Here is a 12,889-nt window from a genome sequence, read left to right as displayed (position 1 = left end):
TTGGGGAAATAGCACGTGCTCTATAATTATGTAACCTCTTATGTAATCAAGGAGTATAAAAGCCTGTGCTCGACCGTTAATAAACAATTTGCAGCTTGCACTCAATCTGGTGGGTCCGTGTCAAACTGCCACAGATAACAATACTTTTTTTCAGATTGTCTAAATGGTATGAATAAGTCAAGAGAAAATTATGGCCGGTGTAAAACTGATGTGTACTTTGCCACTGACTTTGGTACAATTGAGATTTAACCTACAGAATAAAAGAATAAATAAAAGTTTCTCTTCAGAAGCTGGAATATGATCTCCTTAAAAGGAAGATTAGTAAAAACTTACAGAGTGCATAATATAGTCCAAAGCAGTCATGCATCAAATATTTACATGAGATTTTAGTCCCTGGTAACCAGAATACTCAAGGAGGGTCTCCAAAGTCTCAGAGTTCTGAAGAAGTAAAGATTGATGATTCCCATGCTAAGGAATGAACTTGCTTACAGGGAATTATAAGAAAATAATTTAGGGTTTCAATATCAGTTGGGAGATGGTGACATGTAACAGAACTATATAACAACATACAAATTTACAAATAACATAAATAGAGGCCCCTCTCTACCCCAAAAAGTCTAATACAGTTAAGGAATGAAGCAGAAAATTTTAACTATTGAGTAAGAAAGATGGACTGAAATAAACTTTCATTTGTTTTCTGGGTCAGGGAAGTGTAGGAGGTCTCTTTGTTTTCTTATGTCATTATTGGAGCTCTCTTCCTCTCCCTCAGAGGGAAATAGCTTTATCAGTTCCCTGCAGCAGAATATGACTAATTCCAGAATTAGATAACAAAAATCATTATTATTCAGGAGTTATCAAGCTCTCTACAGAAGTCAAAGGAGTTTTTCTGATGGTATATCAGCATATATTAACCTCATGTAAGATTGCTTAGTCAATCCTGATGGAGCACAGACACAGTCTTGAAGAAGTCAAGCCTTTTGTTTGCACCGTGTGTGCTAACCTGGTTCTCAAATTCTTAAAGGCTTCGGATGCAATCTTCTCCTCCTTTCAGTGATCTATGAACTATCATTTTATTTCTTGAGCAGTAGAGAAAGACTAGCAAGGCATTATGAAGAATTTTAGACAGTAAAATTTTTTTCGGTTAACATATTGCAAAGTCTCCAGTAAATGCCTTTGTTATTTTGAAATTAAATTCAAAATATGTAGAGCTCTGTTACCTGAGCCCTTTCTGAAACTGAAATTTTTGTGTTTGAAAACGCATACAGAAAATGCTTGAATACAAGGTCATGCTGAGTCTCAATACAGCATAAATAGATTTTTAGGGGATTTGTATTTTTGCACAGCCACTTCAAAATTTCTGAACACATCAGTCTTACCATGTAACTATTTATAGAGTAGGCCCATAGGCTGTCAGAGAATTGCAGAGAAGATTCAGGATCTGTAGGAAGCCCATCTATACTGCCCCTCTGCCTATCAGTAAAGGTTTCCAGCTGAGAAACACTAATTGACTGGCTGAGCAGTTCTAGTCTGAAAATAAAATTGAATGTATTAGCTTAAGTTAGCAAAAGTGGAGGACCTAGAAATGCTAATGTGGTCACTCAAAGTAGGTGGTTTTCACTTTCTAACTAGGCACTAGGTGCATACTGAAAGGAGCTCTACTTCATTGCTCTCTTTTTTCCTAATCTCTGTATTACTAGAACTGAAAAACAGTGCTGTTAATTAGGTTGGGAAATGGGTCTTAAATGTGTTGGAATATCTTATCAATATTGTCTCTTTATTTCAGGGAAGTGCATCTGAGATTTACTTGTGCTTTACTGTCTTCCTGAGCTGAAACATTGGCAGAACCTTAAGTATAGATTTTTTTCATTTCTGCTCAATAATTAATGTTAATCACCTGTTTCAGGGCTTCTGTAGAAAGAGAGGAAAAATGAGATAAAAGAAATGATAAATTAGTACTTTCTCATCCTTCTTCCTATTTCTCTTCATCTTCCCAGAGACAGGCAAACAAAATAAACATATGCTATATGTATGCATTTGAGCAAGGTGAGCACAGATAGGCAATTTGAAGGAAAAAAAAGAAAAAAAGCCCTTAAATAATCAGTAAATACAGAAAAAGATATATACAAAAAATAAATGTAAGAAAATCTTACAACAGAAGGATCATCATTGAACGAGTTTTATTTCAAAGTTTGCTATCCTGTACTGTAACTAATGAATCTCAACACTTTTAACTTATTTGACATACACAGATTTGTGGAAAAAATGCTAACTGTAAAACAAAATATAAATATTAGACAATCTGGAAATTATACAGAGCTACAGTTTCCAAACTATCCTGAAGGCCTAATAATTATATAAATAATTGTGATTTCTTCAATTAATTTCCAGTGTTTGTTATATTTATTTAAATCAGTTTACTGGAAAAATGAGCTAGGTAAATTAGAAAATAGTTGAGGGGTGGACTAAGGCATCCACCTTCAAAGAAAAATAACATACAGTTCCAGGGTGGAAGAGATGCTTATTTTTGTTAGGATGTCAACCTCTAATCCTGTATTACATGTGCATAACATAAATCCGTCAATTCTTAAAATGGAGAAGGAAGTATCACTTTTTAAGCCTTACCTTTTTATAAAGGTTTACATGGTAAGACAGTCCTCTTTTTTACTGTAGTCAACTATCTATAAAATACTCATATAGGTCATCCTAGTTCATCCAACTGAAATCTGTGCTGGAAGGAATAATGTGAACACTTACTAAAGCAGAAGGAAAGAGGGAGAGAGTATGCACACATCTGTAAGAGTCCCTAAAAATCTTTAGTTTTTATACAGATATGCATTAGAACATGTAATATTTCCTTCCCTCTCTTCCCTCTCATGACAGTACTTTTTCTAATATTTTTGTGGTGCTTTATTCATGAAAATTTTTGAAATGTTAGATGGGATGGCACAACACATAGCAGTCTTTTAGTCTTTGTTACTTTTAACAACCTAAAAAGCAGGTTGCTTTCTGCTTTACATTTTTTTTTCTAAGAGAAGATAAAAATGTATTCTAATACAATGATTATATGAGAACTGAAATCTTATAGTTAGCTTTCAGGCTAGATGCAGGAAGCCTTGGGGAAGAAAAAAATCATTCAGAGCTTCATTGACTTCCAGCACCTTAGCCCTCAATTCTAATACTTGACTACTTACATTCTTAAACTACTTTAGGGATTTGTATAAAATCCCCAAAAGGTTTCATAAATTCAAAGATATCAAAAATAAAATAAAAAAATAAAATTGTACATGCCATACTCCCTGAGTATCTCTACTTAAACACTTTGTTGAGAGAACTCTGAATAACCTCAAAAAAGCTCCTAAAGAATTTCTATTGAATTTCTGCCCATTATGGCTAAAAAAAAATGTAACCAAATAAATTTCCTTTGTGTTTTTTAATCATCCCTTAGGTAGTTAATAATGTCCTAGAAAAGATAAACTCACTTTCATTTGCTGCTGCAAGAAATAAAGGAAGGAGAAGAGAAAGATAAACAAAAGAATAGCGGAAAAACCCCTTCTGAAAAGACAAAGTAAGTAGATCAAACTAAAGCAGCAATAGTTCCTTACTGCAGAGGTTTGGAGGTTTCATCTGTTTAGTTTTTACAGTTTTGTGGGTTTTCTTAGAGTATTAGCATATGAGGCCAATGGAGAATTTCATTTAAGCCTCTCAATTACTCTTTGAGAACAACAATTAAACATGACATCAATGAGAAAACTAACTTATTTATACTCCTTTGGGATAATTTTAAATCAGAAAATGCTGCATAATGTTCTGACTTGTAATTTGCGGAAAATGGTTATGACTGCATTTTCCTATCAGGCACGTGGTGTTTTGCAAGGGTACACAGGGAAATGAGAAGGGGAAATCATGCAGAGCTCTTTTGCATTGTGGTAGGAAAGACATGACAACAAAAGACGTAAAGATAGAATAAAAAGAGGAATATAGACAGAGAGTAAATCATGTCCCTGTGGATGACACGAACCCAGCTTTTGTGCAGCATTGGACGGACATGATGGATTTTCCCATGGCATGCTGCACACATCCTATCTATGGAAAAGTTCAACCTCCTTCCCATACTATGATGTTTTTCATTTTGTATAAAACCCCAAACTATCTATCTTCTCTTAACAGGCTTGAATGCTATCTCTGTCATAACATCCAGTGAGGTGCAGTGCAGGCTGAAACAAGGCACTTCCCTGTTTCCTTACAGCAGCTTCTCATGCCAGCACATGAGCTTTTTAGTCCAAACAGAGCTGACATGTTTTGCCCAGGGTCACCAACTGCTTGAATGCAATGTCTTCTCTAAGGCTTCCTGTATATACTATTAAGCACTGCTTACTTTAAAAGCTGTTGCAAACCCAGAGGTTCAGGTAATCTATGTTGTCCATATAGCAACTGTACGTTACTTGAAGTACGTAATTGTCTGATCAGCAGTAGCAGGTGGAAAAAATTAGACCAGCTAAATTATAATTTGGAGGTACAAATGCAATGTTCCTTTAAAGGAAAAGAAAACCTTCAATATAAAACAGGAACAGAATATTTAGTAGGTACATAAATACAAAAGACAGGCTAAAAGGGCTCTGAAAAAATGAGTGCTGTGTTAAAATGCATAAAAATCCAGAACATTTATTCATAAAGAATTAGAATTCAAACGCTACTGGCTGATCAAAGCTTCAGCAATGGCTGAAAAAATTTCAGATAAAATTTCAATCAGCAAGACAACAGCTTGAATTCATGCTGCAACTTTTGGGAGATTAGAAGCCTTTCTATCTTCATTCTTTTTTCCTTCCCTGTATAGTTATTGAATTGGTGTCTGTACACAGATAAGTGCATTCGACTTTATACCTACATACTTTGTATAAGTGGTCATTTTCCTATCTTATAAATACGCTGCAATGACATAACTAGGACTGAATAAAAAAAATGCTTTCAAGGTTTTTGAGAAAAACATTGTCTCTGTGCATTGCACTATTTTACATCAAATTAACTACTGCTTTCATGAAAAGTGCTTCTGAAGGTTTGTGTAGGAATCAGAGCTATTACTCTAGAACGTGTATGTCCTAACAATTTTACTTTTTTTTTTTCCTCTACATCTATAGGAAGTCCTATAGACACAGCCACATTTTTTCATTTTGGATTTTGAAAGATTCATACACTGCATCTGTTTGGAATACCTTTATCTTGTATCCTATCATTAATAATATTTATAGAAGGAAAATATTTAGAGTAGTTTTATTCTACTTTCTTGCTAAACAAAGATAAAAATACATCTGTTCAACACACCAGTTTAACCGACTGGGTCTTGTAGACTTAAAGTTACTGTGTTCTAATATGTCCTTACCTCCATGCAGATCACTAGAAACACACCAAGAGACAACGTCTCTGTTCAACAGCTTCACCTGAGAGCAACCTACAGAAATCAACTGCTCTGTTCTCCAGAATGATCCACTATCTCAACAGCTTTTTGGTCATTAGATGCTTATCCAGGTGAACACTTTGACTCCAGATTCTTTCTCAGGAAGTTTAATGAATGTCCAGTTTCAAAAAAATGCTATCATTCTTAATAAGCAGCATAAGGAATGGGACAAAAATAGTCATATTTTGTGTCTACCATTTCCTCATTAGCTATAGGAATGTATAGGTCTGAGAGACAAGCTCAGACCTTTGATTCAGAAACCTTCTAGTGCCTGCATGTGGAATCACAAGTTTTACTAACACCACTTGTACTCTTTGGTCCCACTCCCAAAAAGAAATAGGCCTTCCTCTAACAGTCTTATTTTCCTGCATTTTCAAGCACAAAGTTTTTGAACATCTCCTCCACCCTTTGTCACCTCTGCCCTTTTTTTTCTTATTTGAGGAATGTTCATTCCGAAACAACACTTTGCAGGCTGGTTCTCCTATTCATGGCCAACTGTTTAATGAACTAATTTTTGCTCTGATTACATAATTTAAGATTGAAATTCTCTCTCTGAGCTTTAATGGCTTACAAAAGCCATTTTCTGATGAATATGCATTGAACTTGGTTTTAGTCAACTGGATACAGAAAGGCACTTCACAAATCAGCAGCATTCATAAATTAGTTCCATAATGTGTTAATCAGAGACAAGAAACAGTTTTATAATCTTCCTGTATTTGTCCAGTAAGTTAACAATTTCCTCAGCAGTGGTCAAAATTGCATATAGATTACTTCTATGATATTTTAGGAGGTTATTTTTTCTCATTTCTGTATATCTTCTCATCCATTTACCTGCAACTAAAGTGCACACTTAAACTGGCAGCCATTTAAATATAGCTACCCAGAATTTTAGGAATCATATTCAAATGCTTTGAGTATTAATTAATTTCTCTATGCTTCCATATGATTAATGAATAAATATTTTGATCAATAAAGTCTTCATGAGGAATGTACCAATACTTCATTGGCATTTTTTAAAACAACTGGAAAGTAGGTTTACTTTCAAAAATCAGATTTAGAATTTGATTTCATATATATTTCATATATATATTTAATTCCAAATCCTTCTATTCCTCCTAAATAGGAAGCCACCCTCCTCATCAGTATGAAAGTTGCTTTCCTTCAGTGGAGTTCTTTGGAAGAACCACCACATGATTCTTAAATAACTAGTTGCATCGGTGGAAACTAAATCTCTTCTTCCTCCATTGGTGACTAGTTGGCATTACTTAATGAGGAATGTATGCTTGGAGTGAATGTTGTACATACTCTATGGACTACAATTTGCACAAACATGAGACCTTTTTTGCACATGAGAACTTTGTAAGTACAGTAACTAGATCATAAATATAAGCCTACAAGCTGAAATAATCCACCACTGTTTAAACACAAAAGGCATAAAACTCACATATCTGAATTATTATGTACTTCTATTTCCACTAGTATTCTACAGGTTGCTGAAAAGGTAAGCAATTCTCTTACTCTTATATGATGCATTTTATAAATTGCTCTTTGTAAATCTTACTTTGAACAAGATTAAAAATTATTATTTGTAATACTTTGCCATGTTTTTAAGGAAAACCTTGATTCGTGTAAAATAGAGAACAAGTATTCTGACAATAAGTAGAAATTGCCATGACTTACTTTCTGCTGAATCTTTAAGTATCCTTTAATAATCTGCTGTACTGCATGCCTTTACTTTAAAACTGTTGAAAGTTTTTGCCTTGAGTGAGCTACATTTCAAACTTTGCTTACTCTTGTCTTTATGAGAAATAAGTCAAGTGCAGGATTTCGCTAATATGAGAACTGAATCTGCTTTCTTCATTTGCTGCAGTCTGGTGGGAAGGGGAGTGGGACCGCGACGCTGCGCAAAGGAGTCCGACAAGGTGTATATGTGTATGGCCAGTCTTCGCGAGCGAAGATTTGGGAAAGGTCATTAACCCTTCGAGCCTGCGCAGTGGATTTTTTTTTTTTTTTTTAGGTGAGACACAGCGTGCGCTGAACTGAGCCTTTAATCCTGAGGTTCATCTGCCGGGGCCGAGCAAGCTTGGACAGTGGCAGTGAGGGTCTCAGGACGTAGGTTTGTTTAGAGTGACCTTCTCTTAGATGGATTGCCTTACAGGGCTGACGAGCTCCATCTGCCCGGCAGCTGGGAATCGAACCTGGGTCGCAGCAGTGAGAGTGCTGCACCCTAACCACTAGACCACCAGGGGCCCCTCGACAAGGTAGAAAGTCGGGGTGCAATGGCTGTTTATTAAGGTAGAGCAGGGACTTATATAGGGGTTTGGGTCAGGGAGGCTTGGTAACAGGGGAGGGGCATGAGATTGGCATCTCAGGGTACAACAGGATAGGGAGACATAGGAAAGGAGGAGGAACTTGGGAGGATTTGGGCATTAGGAACCAATGGGGATCCACCCCACACTGCGGCACTCTTCGGCCAATCAGTGCAGGATGAACGGGAAAGTGAAGGGGTAAACAACTTTTAGCAAGAAAACAACCTTGGGCAAGCCTGGGCAAGTCCGGGGCTATACAAACAAATTGGATCAATACAACCAAGTGAGGAAAGTACATTAAACAGTGCTCAAGGTTAGATGTAAACAAGCAAGTCCGTAACATGGGGTTTCTTCAGGTGCTGTAAATGTCTCTCCATGCCTTGAAGCACTCCCCTTCAGATTCAGGTACCTCAACATTCAGCTTCATATTCCATCTGGATTCACTTACCCAGAGTATATTCCCAAGCATTACTAGTATAAATGATCCCAGCAAGAAATAATATCAAAGGAAATAAGCTTCTTCTCAACTTCTTTTCTTTCTTAATGATGGCCTTCATGACGGCCTTACTGTTATCATCATCTTCTTGTTCTTTCCTCATTTTTATGACATGGTTTCTATTTTGAAAAAGTTCCCTTCAAAATGTTAGCTTACCTCAACAACATTTGGATATTTTATATTCATAATTGAGACTTATAAAGATTCTACATATAACTCAGTCAAGGGATATTGATATTGAACAGCGATGCAGAACTATCCAGGCTACAGCTAAAGTGATTTGGTAAATGCTTATAACAGAATGTGGAACTGGGGAATGTGCCAGAACACATTGGGAAAGAATACGGCTTATGGGATTCTGTATCCAGGCCAATAAACTGCACAACAGAGTTTCATTGCATTTTCCTGAATTTTCAGTTCTGAAAATAGCCATCATGGAGCCAGTTGCTCTGCTGGTACAGACTTGAACTAAATTATCTCATAACAAATCAAATGGCAGATTAGTTTGAAAGAACTCCATTTTTTTTTTTTTCAGATAATTTGCAGGGAGACTGCACTTCTTGAAAAAGCTAATAATCATAAAACATATGGTCAGATTCTATTATAAAGGTCCAGAGTCCAATAATATTATGCTAACTATGCTTCACTTTTCTAAGCATCTGATTGATTTCAGTAGGAACAAAGGGATATAAATTTGTGTATTTTTTCAAAAGTTTAAAGATGACACCAATCAATAATTGTTCTCATGCATTTTTAAGGCACCAGATATATTTTTAAACCCCAGATACTTAGTTTTACAGTAGTTATTTCTAACATGGATGACAACTACAGCCAGGGAGAGAAATGCCATCAGAGACAAGCTCCAACTCTAACCTTCAAAATTTTCATGATTAACCAGATTCCCCCTGTTGACAGTAAAGTTGAAGTAGACTGGCAATTATTTTAAATTATAATAAAGTAAATCTTACTGTCAGGTCATTTACTTTCCTTTTTTCCACCTGTAGATAGTGTGAGGTTTATAAAGTAATGTGGTTTTGGCCAAATCTGTAAGTACAGATTAATTTCTGTCTAGACCGTTTTCTGTCTAGTAGTTTATGTCACTTACTCAAAAAGTTTTTTCAGTTCATACAACTTGGCTGAATTTACAGGAAAAACTATTATGATAAATGTATTTTGCTCCTATCATATATAATTTCAAAGAAGACATTAAAATACTGAACGGATAATAATGAGAGAAAGTATTTTTGATGCAAGTGCTGGCAAAGTCAGTGAGAAACAAAATAATAATTTTACATTTTTCTCCCAATACAGTATTTAAATAAGCACGTTTTATTTTGGACCTGAGAGAATCAGAGAATAACAGCTTAATGTCAAAGGGTAGACGTGCTTGAGAAGGAATACGGAGATAGAAAGGTAACAGATGGATACCATCAAAAACATTTCATACCGAAAAATCTGTAACTCAGAGGTTTTTTTATTCAAATAATCAACAAAAATACCAGAATTGCTAACTAGTTAAAAAGCCGTCACCATTCTGGAGGATTGTTATAAACTTCTATGCCTTACCTCCCCTTCTAAGATTAAGAAATTAATTTTAAGAGCTACTTAAAAGTTTGGTGAGAAGGAATCATATGAAGTAATATTAGACTTTTCAAGGCAATAGTGATGGCAAGGAGCTACTCGAATTAATTTCAAAAGCTTTTACGTTAACTTTGTCTAAATTTAATTCTCTTTGATTTTGAAAGTGGATTTAAGGAATCAGTCACCATTATTTGTCTTATAAAGTTTCTCTTAAGGTCCATAATACGGTGGGGGCTTTTGTGATTTCATATAAGTGGCTTACATGTGAATTTAGTGATCATTGCCCTTTAATGTCCAGATTATGGACCAAATGGTTTCTTCTCAGTGGAAACTTAGACCTGTTATGCGTGGCAGCAAGCATCCTGGTATATGCTTGGACAAACTCCTCAAGATGGAGATGGGATGAGGCTGAGATATTCCCTGATCCTCTGAACTCAGAAACTCTCCTTGATGTCCCAAGGACAAGGAATTCACAGTAGTGTTTAGCACATGGCATCAATCACATCTTGTTTTCAGACACAAAGTCTATACTTTCTGGAGTATATTTAAGGAAGGTGCGACATAATGGCAGAACAGTGATCTGCTGAGTTTTTTAGTTTGATTTCATTTTACGTTGTTATTCAAGCTGCTCTGAGCAAAGTCTAATCCTCCACAGTGAAGAAATAATAGCTTTATAAGGAGCTTTCAGATACCTAAAGCAGCAGAGCACAAATTTCATAGGAATGAAGCATTACACATCGGAGAAAATTATTAATCCCAAATCACTTTAGAATTTGTCTTAGCTAAATTTCTTCTCCAGGCTACAATATCTCATTTTTGTAAGCAGAAGGCTAATACTGAGAAACAAAAAGAAATCAATTACAAAAAGATATTTGTAAAGTAATATTCCTTAAGGTCTCACAGTGGCAACTCTTTTAACAACATAGGTTTGGCTTTGTGTCTTTAATTTAATTCTCAATATTCCACCTGTGTTTTCTTCCATTACAAGTCTTTTCTACTAGTAAACAATTCCTGTTAAGAAGTGACACCTTAGCTACAATAAGCAGTTTCCTCATTTTTAAGATGGTCTTATTTTCCTATCTCAAAACCTTCAGAAAATTGAGGGGAGTTTTCTGACAACTTACTCCCAGTAAAAGGAATAGTCAACTTTGGAGATTTCTTTGGGAGGTGGGGGATTTGGGATGTATTGACTAGAAAAGAGTATTATAATATGCTGTAAAATACTTCCAATATTATGGCTTGGTTTGCCATATTCTATTCAGAATACTGGATTTTTTAAGACCCGCTCTTTCTTAAAAACATATTAAAGAAAAAATGCAACTTCAACAAGAAAAAATTGTTGAAGTTCATGAAATGCTACTAATCTTATTACTTTTGGTAGTAACATAAAATTTTAAAGAAGTAGTCGTTATTCAAAATACTTCTATGTGATTGCAAGATGAAAGCCCCATTTATAAATGGATTCAGAAATAGAAGGTATGGCCAAAAAATGAGTCATCCTGAGGTGACAGTTTTGCAGTTAAACTTGGGCATGATCTTTAGTCCCATGATAAATGTAACTTCAACTGCTTTGATATAGGAGATGAATTATCCAGTTACATCACTAACACTACTGGGTATCTGCACAAGTTATAGACAAGCAGATGGCATAATTTGTGTTCTAGGTTATCCTATGGTAACTAATTGAATCAATTTGACCTTTGAATTCATTTCAGTCTCACAAACAAGGCAGAAAATAACACTTAAATACTTTAAAGCAAACAAAGAAACAAACACCAGGCTTGATAACTGAGGATTGAATAGGATGAAACCCATTGCTTAATGTCCTTGGAGAGTATTACACGAACTCCTTTTCCAGTAAGCAATTTTCAGATCAAAGTTGTTTAGGTTTTTGTTGTTGTTGTTTTAGTTTTGGTCTTGGCTGGTTTGGTTTCTTTTTCTATTTGCGCACACATAAACACCTCCAGTGTCATTTTTTTAGTTAGTCACTTGTCAACACTAGTCTAAGACACACTAAGAGAGCATGAGGTATGAAAATATGCTTAACTGAAATGTGACATGATCTACAATTTGCTGAATATCTTCCTCAGGTTTATTGTGATAAAAAGACTGTCTTACTAGTTAGCCCATCGTATTTAAAATGTAATCAAGAAATGCACTTCTCTGCCACTAACATATGTTCAGAGTTAGCTCCCACTCACTTTTTGTTTTTCCTTTTTAATATCAGGAAAATACCTCCCCAACATAATAAGCACAAAATCAGCTTGCCTTGTTATCTCGTGTGAAATCATTCTAATACTGCCACGGGGTTTTTTTCCCTGTATTCTTTGTTTCAGAGTATTTACCAGCAATTTTTAAATGACTATTCAAACCAAACAAACCGTAATTAAACACATTCTCCAACTGGCAATAATATAAACTAATATCACTACCAAACACACTAAACTTTCATCCTATTTCTTCAGTCCAGAGTAGAACCATGAAGAATCTTCCACTGAAGCCTTCCTTACATCTGCTTCTTTGTTTTCACTGAAAGTCTTGCTCAACAAAACTGACTACAGTTCTTAATTCAATTTGTGAACGTCTGAGCTCTTCAATGCTTCGTTGAAGCCAGTGATAGTTAGGCAAGTGTAGTTTCAATAATGTTTCTTTTTTATGATTTTTTATTCCACCTCGAAGTCCAAAGATTTCAAAGTGTTAGCTGATTAAATGTGTAATATTTGGTAGTTGTTTTTTCTTCCTGAGTTATTTGAATGATGTCAGTTGTCCCATGATCACCATGTTAAATGAGTAAATTGAAAATAAAGAATCACATACCAAACTAAATTTCATAATGGAAAGAATTTATTCAGATTTTAATATTTATGGCACTAGACGGTTGTCTTGGTTAAAAGTAATATATCACAGAGAAATTAAATAATCAGTTGTTGCTAGTTCTCTCAAAATACAATGTTACAAAGAAGAAATATTCCCAGCTGTGTGAATTTCACTAGTCTGTTAAAGAACTGTTTCACTTTAAAACCGTACTAATTCAAAGAGTAGATCAGAATT

At 35.2% G+C, this 12,889-nt stretch overlaps 1 long non-coding RNA gene across 1 annotated transcript; it reads left to right on the top strand.

Moving 5' to 3' along the window:
- Window positions 1–3,443: 3,443 nt before the first annotated feature.
- On the top strand, window positions 3,444–6,838 carry LOC108506238. Its single transcript, XR_001877727.1, has 3 exons — window positions 3,444–3,565; window positions 5,388–5,523; window positions 6,576–6,838. It is a non-coding gene; the product is annotated as an uncharacterized LOC108506238 (long non-coding RNA).
- Window positions 6,839–12,889: the final 6,051 nt, after the last annotated feature.

This window comes from Lepidothrix coronata, unplaced genomic scaffold, assembly GCF_001604755.1.
Source record: "Lepidothrix coronata isolate B3197 unplaced genomic scaffold, Lepidothrix_coronata-1.0 Scaffold6, whole genome shotgun sequence".
NCBI classification, from domain to species: domain Eukaryota; kingdom Metazoa; phylum Chordata; class Aves; order Passeriformes; family Pipridae; genus Lepidothrix; species Lepidothrix coronata.
Note: the sequence above shows the minus strand (reverse complement) of the source record. Positions and strands in the feature narration are given on the sequence as shown.